General features: G+C 47.9%; 1 protein-coding gene across 1 annotated transcript in view; it reads right to left on the reverse strand.

Annotated features, from left to right (window-relative positions):
• LOC144501938 (transient receptor potential cation channel subfamily V member 6-like) overlaps positions 1 to 10,571 on the reverse strand; it is a 52,201-nt gene extending 41,630 nt beyond the window's left edge. The window contains exon 1 of the mRNA XM_078225971.1: positions 10,446 to 10,571. The gene's annotated coding sequence lies outside the window, so the exon portion shown is untranslated. The remainder of the gene's footprint in view (positions 1 to 10,445) is intronic.
• Positions 10,572 to 11,314: the final 743 nt, after the last annotated feature.

Genomic DNA, 11,314 nt, shown 5'->3' on the forward strand with positions numbered 1-11,314 from the left:
GCTAACCTCCCCCAACTCCCTCCCTGTCCTTCCCACAACCTCCGCCAACAACTGCCCTGAACCCCCTCCAATCTCACCCCTCAACCACCCTCGAAGCTCCCTCCTTAGCCCTTTCTCCCCAGCCCCTTCTAATTTCCCCCAACATGCCCAACTTCCCGCCAATGTGGCAGCAGCACGGTAGCACAGTGGTTAGCACTGCTGCTTCACAGCGCCAGGGACACGGGTTTGATTCCAGCCTCGGGTCACTGTCTGTGTGGAGTTTGCACATTCTCCCAGTGTCTGCGTGGGTTTCCTCCAGGTGCTCTGGTTTCCTCCCACACTCCAAAGATGTGCAGGTTAGGTTGATTGCCTGTGCTAAATTGCCCCTTAGTGTATTGAGATGTGTAGGTTCGAGGGATTAGCAGGTTAATATGTAGGGGTATGGGGGTAGGGCCTGGGTGGGATTGCGGTCGGTGCAGACTCGATGGGCCAAATGGCCTCTTTCTGCACTATAGGGTTTCTATGATTCTGCACTGCAGGGATTCTATGATCTCCTCCAGTTTCCCTCTAACCTCCCTAACCCTACTCCAACCCCCTCTAGCAGACCCTCCCAACAACTCCTCCAACCTCCACCCACCTCTGCCTTGAACATTCCCGTCCAACTGCCCTCTCCAAAACCCCTCTAACCTCCTCACCAACATGCCTCTAATAATCACAACTCAGAACTCCCTCCAAATCCTCCTCGGAGCTACCTCACTCCACCTCCCCAGCATCCAATGGGTTGTAAAATAACAGTGATTTCACTGACCATTTTTCATGCAATAACTCTCAGTTGCTGTGTTTCTGACCTTGGAACAGCTTTGTGGTTTTCTGTCGGGTTTTGTAAAAAGCTGCCTGACAACCTGCCCTCTTGCCCCTTCTGGACCGCCATCCAGTTCCACCTCTTCTTCCCCTCCATGCGTCAGTGCCAGTCTGGGGGAGTGCCTGGTTTCCTGTGCCATTTTCCACCTAACCACCCTTCCTATCAACAATCCCTCGGGTTGCGTGGTACCAGGTTGGCTTGGGTACCACGTGGTAACGGTCTCAGATAGAGGGAGACTTCCCACTCTCAATTTTAACACAATGAGCTTGCCTTATTCTTCAGATTCTCAATTTGAACCAAGGTTGAGAAAGAGATTCTCCCAGTTGTAGGAATTTTACAGCCACTCCCAACACTGGGATTTTCCACTCCTGCTGAAGTCAATGGACTTTTGAATGGCTCACTGCAGTTTCCAGCCCCACCGCCACTTCGACCGGGCCTTAAAATTCTGTCCATAGCGTTCATCGTCCCTTTAAGCGGCCAGTGGTGAATTCCAGAGCCATGACTGTGGATTCCCTGCGCCCACAGAAATGGGGTTTCCCTTGGGGTCCCTGCCGTTCGTAGTCAAGGGCCTCCTTAATCAGTCCCTTCCTGCCTCGCAATGAGTAACAAATTAAATGTTCATTGTTGTCCCATTCACCACCATTTATATTGTGGAATCTGTTGTGAATTTTACATCTTGGAGCTATGCAGAGATGACACCAGTTCTATGGGGGCGATTTTGCACCCGTGTTTGCCGTGAACATAAATAGCAACGCGGGTGAAAAATCTCGCGAGAGTTGGGAATTGAGATTCTCACCAGTGACGTAATGAGATTTCCGCCTTTTCATTTCAACATATTTTAATAAGTTTTAATATTATGTGGCCTCCCCTCACTGAATATTCAAATCTCACCAACATGTCATCACATCAGTGAGTTCTGTAAGAACAGGACTCAGTCACGGTATTGCGCTGGGCATGCCAAGGTAAGCAGAGCCCCCAGGGGACAGGGTAATGACTGGGCAGTGCCGTGACACTGCCAACCTGCACTGGGACAGTGCCGGGGCAGGCCCACCAGGGAACCCCATGGGGGAGGGAAAATGGCTGATGCCTTTGAAGGGGGAGACTTGTCAGTGAAGGGGGGGAGAGAGCCCACTATACTGCTACAGTGGTGGGGGGAGAGCCCCGATACTTTCTTGCTGGTGGGGTTGGGGAGTTGAGTCGCCCTGATGCTTGTGGGGGTGTGTTCCTCTGTCGAGGGAGGGGCTAGTGGGGGGAGTTTAACCTCAGCGCTGATCAGGGCACCCTTTAAAGATGACGCCCTGATTCCGATCTCTGTGGAGCCCGCCAGAGTGATGGTACAAACCATTTACTCCCTCCCCCACCCCCCATCCCCGGTTTCTTTTGTCAGAGTGGCTGAAGATCTGGTCTGAAACCTTGGCTGTGCGTCTGAAGAGATACACACCAGTTTTCAGTCAGAGACTGACACTATCAAATTATGGGAAAATTTCACCATATGTGTGCAAGAACTTTATTTGCAGGTGTTTTATCCAATGCCTCTACTCCACACTTCCTGCTCTTTCGACAGTTTGTTTACTTTTCCCTGTGTCCACACCCAGCCTTAACCAATCTAGCATAGTGAGCATCAATAGTAAACAGACTCACATAATCAAACACAGAACAATTGAACATCACACTGCCACATGGACCAGTTGAGGTCAATAGCATTGATGTACTTTAAGGGGAATTGGATAAGTGCAATCAGGCAGAGAGGATTAGAAAGATTTTCTAACTAATTTAGATGACGTATTGTAAGAGGAGGCTCATGTTGAGCATAAATGCCAACATTGACTAATGGGCTGAATGGCCTGTCCCTGCACTGTGTAAACTTGCTGTAATTTGCTTACATGAAGCGAAGCCATTATAAGTCCTGAGTATCACTTTTATTGATCCAACAAGGGACCACTTCACTGTCTACTGCCTGTTCCATAAACTGTTCACCCACCACCAACTCTACGCATTACATCAACTCTGCCCACTCTATATTTCAATATATATCAATGACTTGGACAAGGGAAATGAATGTACTATTGCCAGTTTGCAAATGACACAATAATAGATGGGAAGGCAAGTGGTGAGGATGACAAAAGAGTCCACAGAGGGATATAGATAGGTTAGATGAATGGGAAAAAGCTTGGCAGCTGTTATATAATGTAGCAAAATGTGAAGTTTTGCACTTTGGTAGGAAGAATAAAGGAGCTGAACATTATTTAAATGGAGAAAGACTGCAGGAAGTTGCAGCACGGGGGGATTTGAGGGTCCTTGTGTATTAATCGCAAAAAGCTAACGTGCAAGTTCAGCAGGAAATAGGGGGAAGACAATTGGAATGTTGGCCTTTATTTCAAAGGGAATGGAGTATAAAAATAGGGAAGCTTTGCTAAAACCATACAAGGCACAAGTGAGACCACACCTGGAATACTGTGAACAGTTTTGATCCCCTTATCTGAGGAAAGATATACTGGCATTGGGGGCAGTCCAGACACTAAGTTGATCCTGGGTATGAGGAGAGGTTGAGTAGGTTGGGCCTGTACTCATTGGAATTTAGAAGAATGGGAGACAACCTTAGAGTCATAGAATCATAGAGGTTTACAGCATGGAAACAGGCCCTTCGACACAATTATTCCACACCTCCCAATACTTACCATTAAGCTAGTCCCAATTGCCCATGTTTGGCGCATATCCCTCTATACCAATCTTACCCATGTAACTGTCTAAATGCTTTTTAAAAGACAAAATTGTACCAGCCTCTACTACTACCTCTGACAGCTTGTTCCAAACACTCACCACACTCTGTGAAAAAAATGTCCCTCCAGAACCTTTTGTATCTCTCCCCTCTCACCTTAAACCTATGCCCTCTAGTTTTAGATTCCCATACCTTTGGGAAAATATATTGACTAACTATCTCATCTATGCCCTTCATTATTTTATAGACCTCTATAAGATCACTCCTAAGCCTCCTATGCTCCAGGGAAAAAAGTCCCAGTCTATCCAGCCTCTCCTTATAACTCAAACCATCTAGTCCCGATAGCATCCTAGTAAATCTTTTCTGCACTCTTTCTGGTTTAAGAATATCCTTTCTATAATATAGAAATATATGATACAGCGGCTGTATAGAACGTTGGTTAGGCCACAGTTGGAATACTGCGTCCAGTTCTGGTCGCCACACCACCAGAAGGATGTGGAGGCTTTGGAGAGAGTACAGAAAAGGTTTACCAGGATGTTGCCTGGTATGGAGGGTCTTAGTTATGAGTAGAGATTGGGTAAACTGGGGATGTTCTCCCTGGAAAGTCGGAGGATGAGGGGCGACCTAATAGAGGTGTATAAAATTATGAAGGACATAGATAGGGTGAACAGTGGGAAGCTTTTACCCAGGTCGGAGGTGACGAACACAAGGGGTCACAGGTTCAAGGTGAGGGGGGCAAGGTTCAACACAGACGTCAGGGGGACGTATTTTACACAGAGGGTGGTGGGGGCCTGGAATGCACTCCCAAGCAAGGTGATTGAGGCGGACATGCTGGGATCGTTTAAGACTTATCTAGATAGCCACATGAACAGACTGGGAATAGAGGGATACAAACGAATGGTCTAGTTGGGCACATGAACGGCGCAGGCTTGGAGGGCCAAAGGGCCTGTTCCTGTGCTGTATTGTTCTTTGTTCTTTGTTAATAGGGTGACCAGAACTGTACACAGTAATCCAAGTGTGACTTTACTAATGTCTTGTACAACATCAACAAGACGTCCCAACTCCTGTATTCAATGTTCTGACCAATGAAACCAAGCATGCCGAATGCTTTCTTCACCACTCTGTCCACCTATGACTCCACTTTCAAGGAGCTATGAACATATGCCCCAAGATCTCTTTGTTCTGTAACTCTTCCCAATGCCCTACCATTAACTGAGTAAGTCCTGCCCTGGTTCGATCTACCAAGATGCATCACCTCGCATTTATCTAAATTAAACTCCATCTGCCATTCATCAGCCCACTGGCCCAATTGATCAAGATTCCATTGCAATCCGAGAGAACCTTCTTCACTGTCCACTGTGCCACCAATCTTGGTGTCATCTGCAAACTTACTCACCATGCCTCCTAAATTCTCACCCAAATCATTAATATAAATGACAAATAACAGTGGACCCAGCACCTTATTGAGACATACAGGATTCTCAGGGGGTTTGACAGGGTAGATGCTGAGAGGTTATTTCCCCTTGTGGACGGCATGGTTGTTAGCACTGCTGCCTCACAGCGCTAGGGACCTGGCTTCAATTCTGGCCTTGGGTGACTATTAGTGTGGAGTTTGCACATTCTCCTCGTGTCTGCATGGGTTTCCTCCGGGTGCTCCGGTTTCCTCCCACACTCGGGTTAGGTTGATCAGTCATGTTAAATTGCCTCTGAGTGTCTTAGCAGGTAAATACGTGAAGTTACGGGGATAGGGCCTGGGTGGGATTGTGGTCAGTGCAGGCTCGATGGGCCAAATGGCCTTCTTCTGCACTGTAGGGATTCTATGATTCTATGAAATAGGTTCACTGTTCACTCCTGTGACCATTGTTTTATAGGATGTTGGTCATGCAGAATAGCTGCTGTGTTCACCAACCAATTTTAAAGGTAGCGAGAAGATAGCTGAGGAAATTTTGAGTTCAGTCTTAGAAATTAGAATTCCTTCTGCTTTCAATCGTCTCGCTGGGGCAGTGCTGCACTGTGATGTGGGCTTTCCTCTGGCTGCCTTGATATAATACAACACCACCACCTGCTGGGTGATGAACACACTGCATCACACTCACCTGCAACTTTAACCAGGCTCAGATCAGGCAGCAGCAGTCTGGAAATGAGTAATGTGCTGCACCGTTTATGCTGGTGCTCCAGCCACTGGCATCCAATCAGGGCCTTTGATTGAAAGCTGTCCGATTGGAGTGGCAGCTGGGGTTGCCAACCCTCCAGGATTGGCCTGGTGTCTCCAGGAATTGAAGATCAGTGTCCAGTCCACGGCTGGAGGGGAAAAGCATCGGGACATTAAAGCGGATTGTTTTAATTGTAATTTCCCTTCACCAGATCTAAAAATATTGGAAATGGGAAAGAGAGGCCGTTTGCCTGACAGTCAAGATTGGGGTCTTTTGCTTTCCAATTGGTGTAGGAGGGCAGTGCGATACAAGGGTGGGTTGTGTTGGCCGACTAATGGCTGGAGTGTGGGGGGAGGGGGGAGTCATGTGATGAAACCTCCAGAGATGCATTTAATTACATTTGGCAACCCTAGGGGAGGCACTTGATTTGATTTATTATTGTTACATGTATTAGTATACAGTAAAATTCTCCCATCCAGACACGCATGTTTTTTGACACGTTGGGATGGGAGAATCGGGTGTCGGCCATTTTGCAGGGTTTGTGCGTGTGTGTGTCTCCCACAGCCAGAGAGCAGGAGCAGTCGGCACCACGCTGGAAACTGGCGGGAAGCGAGATAAGTCATTTAAATCTTTTTTTAATGTATTTTAAATCTCATTATCGGCCCGGCACGTAATTCTCCGGACCCCTTAGCATCTCCCACCCCGCCAGGAGTATTTCACTCCGGCGGGGCTTAGAGTAGCTCCCCACTTGCAGGGAACAAGCAGGAGACCCCAACGGAGTGAAGGGGGCAATCGAGGTTCCCCCAGGGGGTCGGGCGGCGGGTGCCTCCTGGGCATGGGCACCTTGGCAGTGCCAGCCTGTGCCCCCTGGCACTGCCCAAGGGGCAAAGTGTCCATACCCAGGGGGCACTTTGGCACTGCCCACCGGGCATCAGGCTGTGTCAAGGGGGTGAGGCCCGGAGCAAGGGGGTGGAGCCTAGTGGACTAGGGGCAGGGCCAGGGCCTATTGTGGGCAGGGCCAAGGGGATGGGGCCTAGAGGCAATCAGTAGGTAATGGGGGGTCCCGCTGCCACTCTGCATTGGGATCAATCGGGGCTGGAGGGAGGCCAGCGATCGGGGCAGGCTCGGGCAGGGAGGTGGTCCGCCGGGGAGGTGGGGGAGTCTGCCTCCCGGGTGGGGGTGGCAGCGGGGGAGATCTGCCGTGGTGGGGAAAATCGCCTCTGCTGGGGGGGGGGGGTCGCTGGAGATCGGGGCGCTCCTGGCCGGGAGGGGGGAGAGTCGGGGCTGGCCCGGAAATGCTCGTGGGGTCTGCGATTGGGCTGTGGGGACATGTTGGAGGGGCAGCAGTGAGGGGGTCCTGGGCTGGCCAGCGATCAAGCTGGCTAGTAAACTGCGACCTGACAGACCGGGGCCACTGCGCATGCACAGAGTTCCAGAACTCCGGCCTGCTCAGACTCCGGGACGAATAGGCCGTGCCCCCCGAGCTTTTAATGTGATTCACAATTGTGGCTTCTGCATTCCACAGAGTGTGGGAGATTTGAATCTGAACTCCCACCCAAAAAACAATCGTGAATTACACCAGTTTTCTCGCCAGTTCAGCACTTGGAATTTTTTTGAAAGAATCGGGCGCATTGCTTCTTGCGTGCTATACAGACACTTGTCCAAGACCCTGGTATTGCATGGTCATTTTTTAAATATTGTGGTGCTCAAAGGAACAGAATTAAGCTGCAGAAAGTATTTGTTCCTCAAACCGCAGTATCTCCTCACCCTGCTCCAGTGTGGGGTTTCATTGCCAACATTCCAACCCTGCCAGTAATTCAGCACATTTCAATCAATCAAAAGATCTCAGTAAGAAGTCTCACAACACCAGGTTAAAGTCCAACAGGTTTATTTGGTATCACGAACTTTCGGAGCGCTGCTCCTTCATCAGGTGAGTGGAGCTAGTATTCACAAACACGGCCTATGTAGACAAAGACACTGCTGCAAGATAATTACAGATTGGAATGTGAAGAATCTGTAACTATCTTGCAATTGTGTCTTTGTCTATATAGGCCGTGTTTATGAACTAACCTCCACTCACCTGATGAAGGAGCAGCACTCCAAAAGCTCGTGATACCAAATAAACCTGTTGGACTTTAACCTGGTGTTATGAGACTTCTTACTGTGCCCACCCCAGTCCAACGCCGGCATCTCCACATCAAAAGAGTCTCAGCAACAGTGGGCAGATCCATTCCACATCCCCACCAACTGTTTGGTAATAAAGTGTGTAGTCACAGAATCACTGAGCTCAGAAGGAGGCTATTCGGCTCATTATGTACCAGCTCTTTAAGAAAGCTATCCAAATCATTTCACACCCCTGCTCTTTCTGTGGCGGGACTAACGTATGAGGAGAGATTGAGTCAGTTAGGATTATATTCACTGGCGTTTAGAAGAATGAGGCGGGATGTCATAGAACCCTATAAAATTCCAACAGGACTAGACAGGGTAGATGCAAGGAGCATGTTCCTGATGGTGGGGGTGTCCACAACCAGGAGTTACAGTCTTGAGGATATAGGGTGGACCATTTAGGACGGAGATGAGAAATTTCTTCACCCAGAGAGTGATGAGCCTGTGGAATTCGCTACCACAGAAAGTAGTTGAGGTCAAAACATTGAATGTTTTCAAGAAGGAGCTAGATATAACTCTTGGGGCAAAGGGATCAAAGGTTAAGGGGGGAAGGCAATACTCTGATCCCGCTAACTAAAAATCTGGTCAACCAGGGATGCAAGGACTTTTCCAAGAACCCTGTGTTCTTTCACTTCTGGCCTCTTGCGCATCGTTGATTCTAATTTCCCCATTGATGGTAGCTGTGCCTTCAGCTCCCATGGCCAAAGGTTCTAAAATTCACTCCCTAAACTTCTCCGTCTCTTTACCACACTTTCCTCCCTTAGGTTACTCCTTAAAATTGGCCTCTGTAACCAACCTTGGGGAAAGTGCCCTGATATCTCCTTAGGTGACTTGGTGACAAGTTTTATTGATAAGACCCATGGGTGATAATGGTTAGGGGAAGATTGTTGACCAAGAGAAAGACTGGTTGTTCCTAGAATCCATAGAATCGCTACAGTGCAGAAGGAGGCCATTTGGCCCATCGTGCCTGCACCGACCACAATCCCGCCCAGACCCCACCCCCATAACCCCACATTCTAGTCCCCCTGACACTAAGGGGCAATTTAACATGGCCAATTAGCCTAACCCAAACATCTTTGGACTGTGGGAGGAAACCGGAGCACCTGGAGGAAACCCACGCAGACACAGGGAGACTGTGCAAACTCCACACAGACAGTGACCCGAGGCCAGAATTGAACCTGATCCCTGGTGCTGTGAGGTGGCAGTGCTAACCACTGTGCCACCGTGCTGTCCCACATTGTTCCTCACATTGTTCCATTGGATCTTTTATTTTCTCTGACATGAGAAAATGATGTCTCAGTTTAAATTCTCATCTGAAAGATGGTGCCATTGTTAGTGCAGCAGCCTATCACTATTGCTCTGGAATGCCAATCTACATTGTATGACTAAACCCTGGTGTAGGCCTAGAATCCACAACTTGCCTAGTGACCTCTGTCATGGTATGTCATTGATCAGAGCTGAGTGCCGAGGAAATTAATCCCTATTTTGTGGATTAAATTGATATTGTCATTTCTGGGTGAAGAGGTGAACACATCTCACATTTGTCGAGTGGAGCTTCTTCCTTTATATTCAGAACTGTGACAATCTGTAGATCTGCTATCAGCACTATTTTTATGCCATTTAAGAATTAAAATGACAACATTTAAGAATAGTCCAATGCCATTGCCCATTTGCACAATTTGCACTGCCGTCTCACAGCGCCAGGGACCTGCATTCGATTCCCGGCTTGGGACATTGTCTGTGTGGAGTCTGCACGTTCTCCCCGTGTCTGCGTGGGTTTCCTCCGGGTGCTCCGGTTTCCTCCCACAGCCTGAAAGACGTGCTGGTTAGGTGCATTGACCTGAACAGGTGCCGGAGTGTGGCGACGAGGGGATTTTCACAGTAACTTCAATGCAGTGTTAATGTAAGTCTTACTTGTGACTAGTAAATAAACTTTAATACATTCTTCTATGCTGTTCTTTTAATATTTTTTATATTTTGTTTGGAATGATTGATTTGTAAAACTTACCTCAATTCAGTCCTTGACAGAAGGTGCTTTTGAAATAAACTTTGATGATGATTATGATTGATATTGCTGCAGCACTAGTTTGGAAGGACACAGCTAATCCACACCAGTCCTTTTAGCATAATGACAATACTGCAACGCAGTCACTCAACCTGACTTCCACATTAGTTCCTGCCTTCGCTCTGCTTGGCTTAGTCGCCTCAACTCACACCCCCACCCACCTACCTTAACTATGCTGCTATAAAACAGTGATTGGCAACCTGTGTTGTGAGTGGGCTGCGTGAGCAGCCTTCCTTCATCTCAGTGGGCCACAGGATTCAAATCGGGGTTGTTCGCTAACCATGACCCCATGAATAAGACTAAATACGTTTAATACGGGCTGAATATTTCATAGGGAGCTAGAGAAAATGCATAATTATTTGTGTATTAATAAAACTGTCATCAACTTCATTTAAATAGTAAAAACAAAAAAATATATTTATACTTGATTGGACGCAGAGGGAGCGCACGGCTCTCACAGTCAATGTTGTGAGCAATCAGCACGAACCTCACTTCACTTACCTCTGCGTGGGTTTCCTCCGGGTGCTCCGGTTTCCTCCCACAGTCTGAAAGATGTGCTGGTTAGGTGCATTGACCCATACAGGCACTGGACTGTGTTGACTAGGGGATTTTCACAGTAACTTCATTGCAGTTTAATGTAAGCCTTACTTGTGACTAATAAATAAACTTTTAAAGAACTTTACTTTTTGCTTTACGTGCAAATCACTTCAGTCAGACCAATCGGAAAAAGGCTACGTGGATGGAAATCAATGGAATGTGGCAACCCTGCACGTGGACAGAAGTCAACAAATTGCCTCATGGGTCGCACTCAGAACCCAAATGGGCCGCATGTGGCCCCCCCCCCAGGCCACCGGTTGTTCCCCACTGCTATAAAAACACAACAAAATACATGGCAACTGTAATTAAATACTTGCATTTATATAGCACCTTTCTGCAAGGTTAGGACAAACCGTTAGGGCACACAGTGGCACAGTGGTTAGCACTGCTACCTCACAGCTCCAGGGACCTGGGTTCGACTTCCGGCTTGGGTCAGTGTCTGTGTGGAGTCTGCACATTCTCCCCGTGTCTGCGTGGGTTTCCTTGTTATTTTATAGACCCCTATAAGATCACACTTAAGCTTCCTACGCTCCAGGGAGAAAAGTCCCAGTCTATCCAGCCTCGCCTTATAACTCAAACCATCAAGTCCCGGTAGCATCCTAGTAAATCTTTTCTGCACTCTTTCTAGTTTAATATCCTTTCTATAATAGGGTGACCAGAACTGTACACAGTATTTCAAGTGTGGCCTTACCAATGTCTTGTACAACTTCAACAAGACATCCCAACTCCTGTATTCAATGTTCTGTAAGAAGTCTCACAACACCAGGTTAAAG

This window comes from Mustelus asterias, chromosome 12 (genome assembly GCF_964213995.1).
Source record: "Mustelus asterias chromosome 12, sMusAst1.hap1.1, whole genome shotgun sequence".
Taxonomy (NCBI): Eukaryota; Metazoa; Chordata; class Chondrichthyes; order Carcharhiniformes; family Triakidae; genus Mustelus; species Mustelus asterias.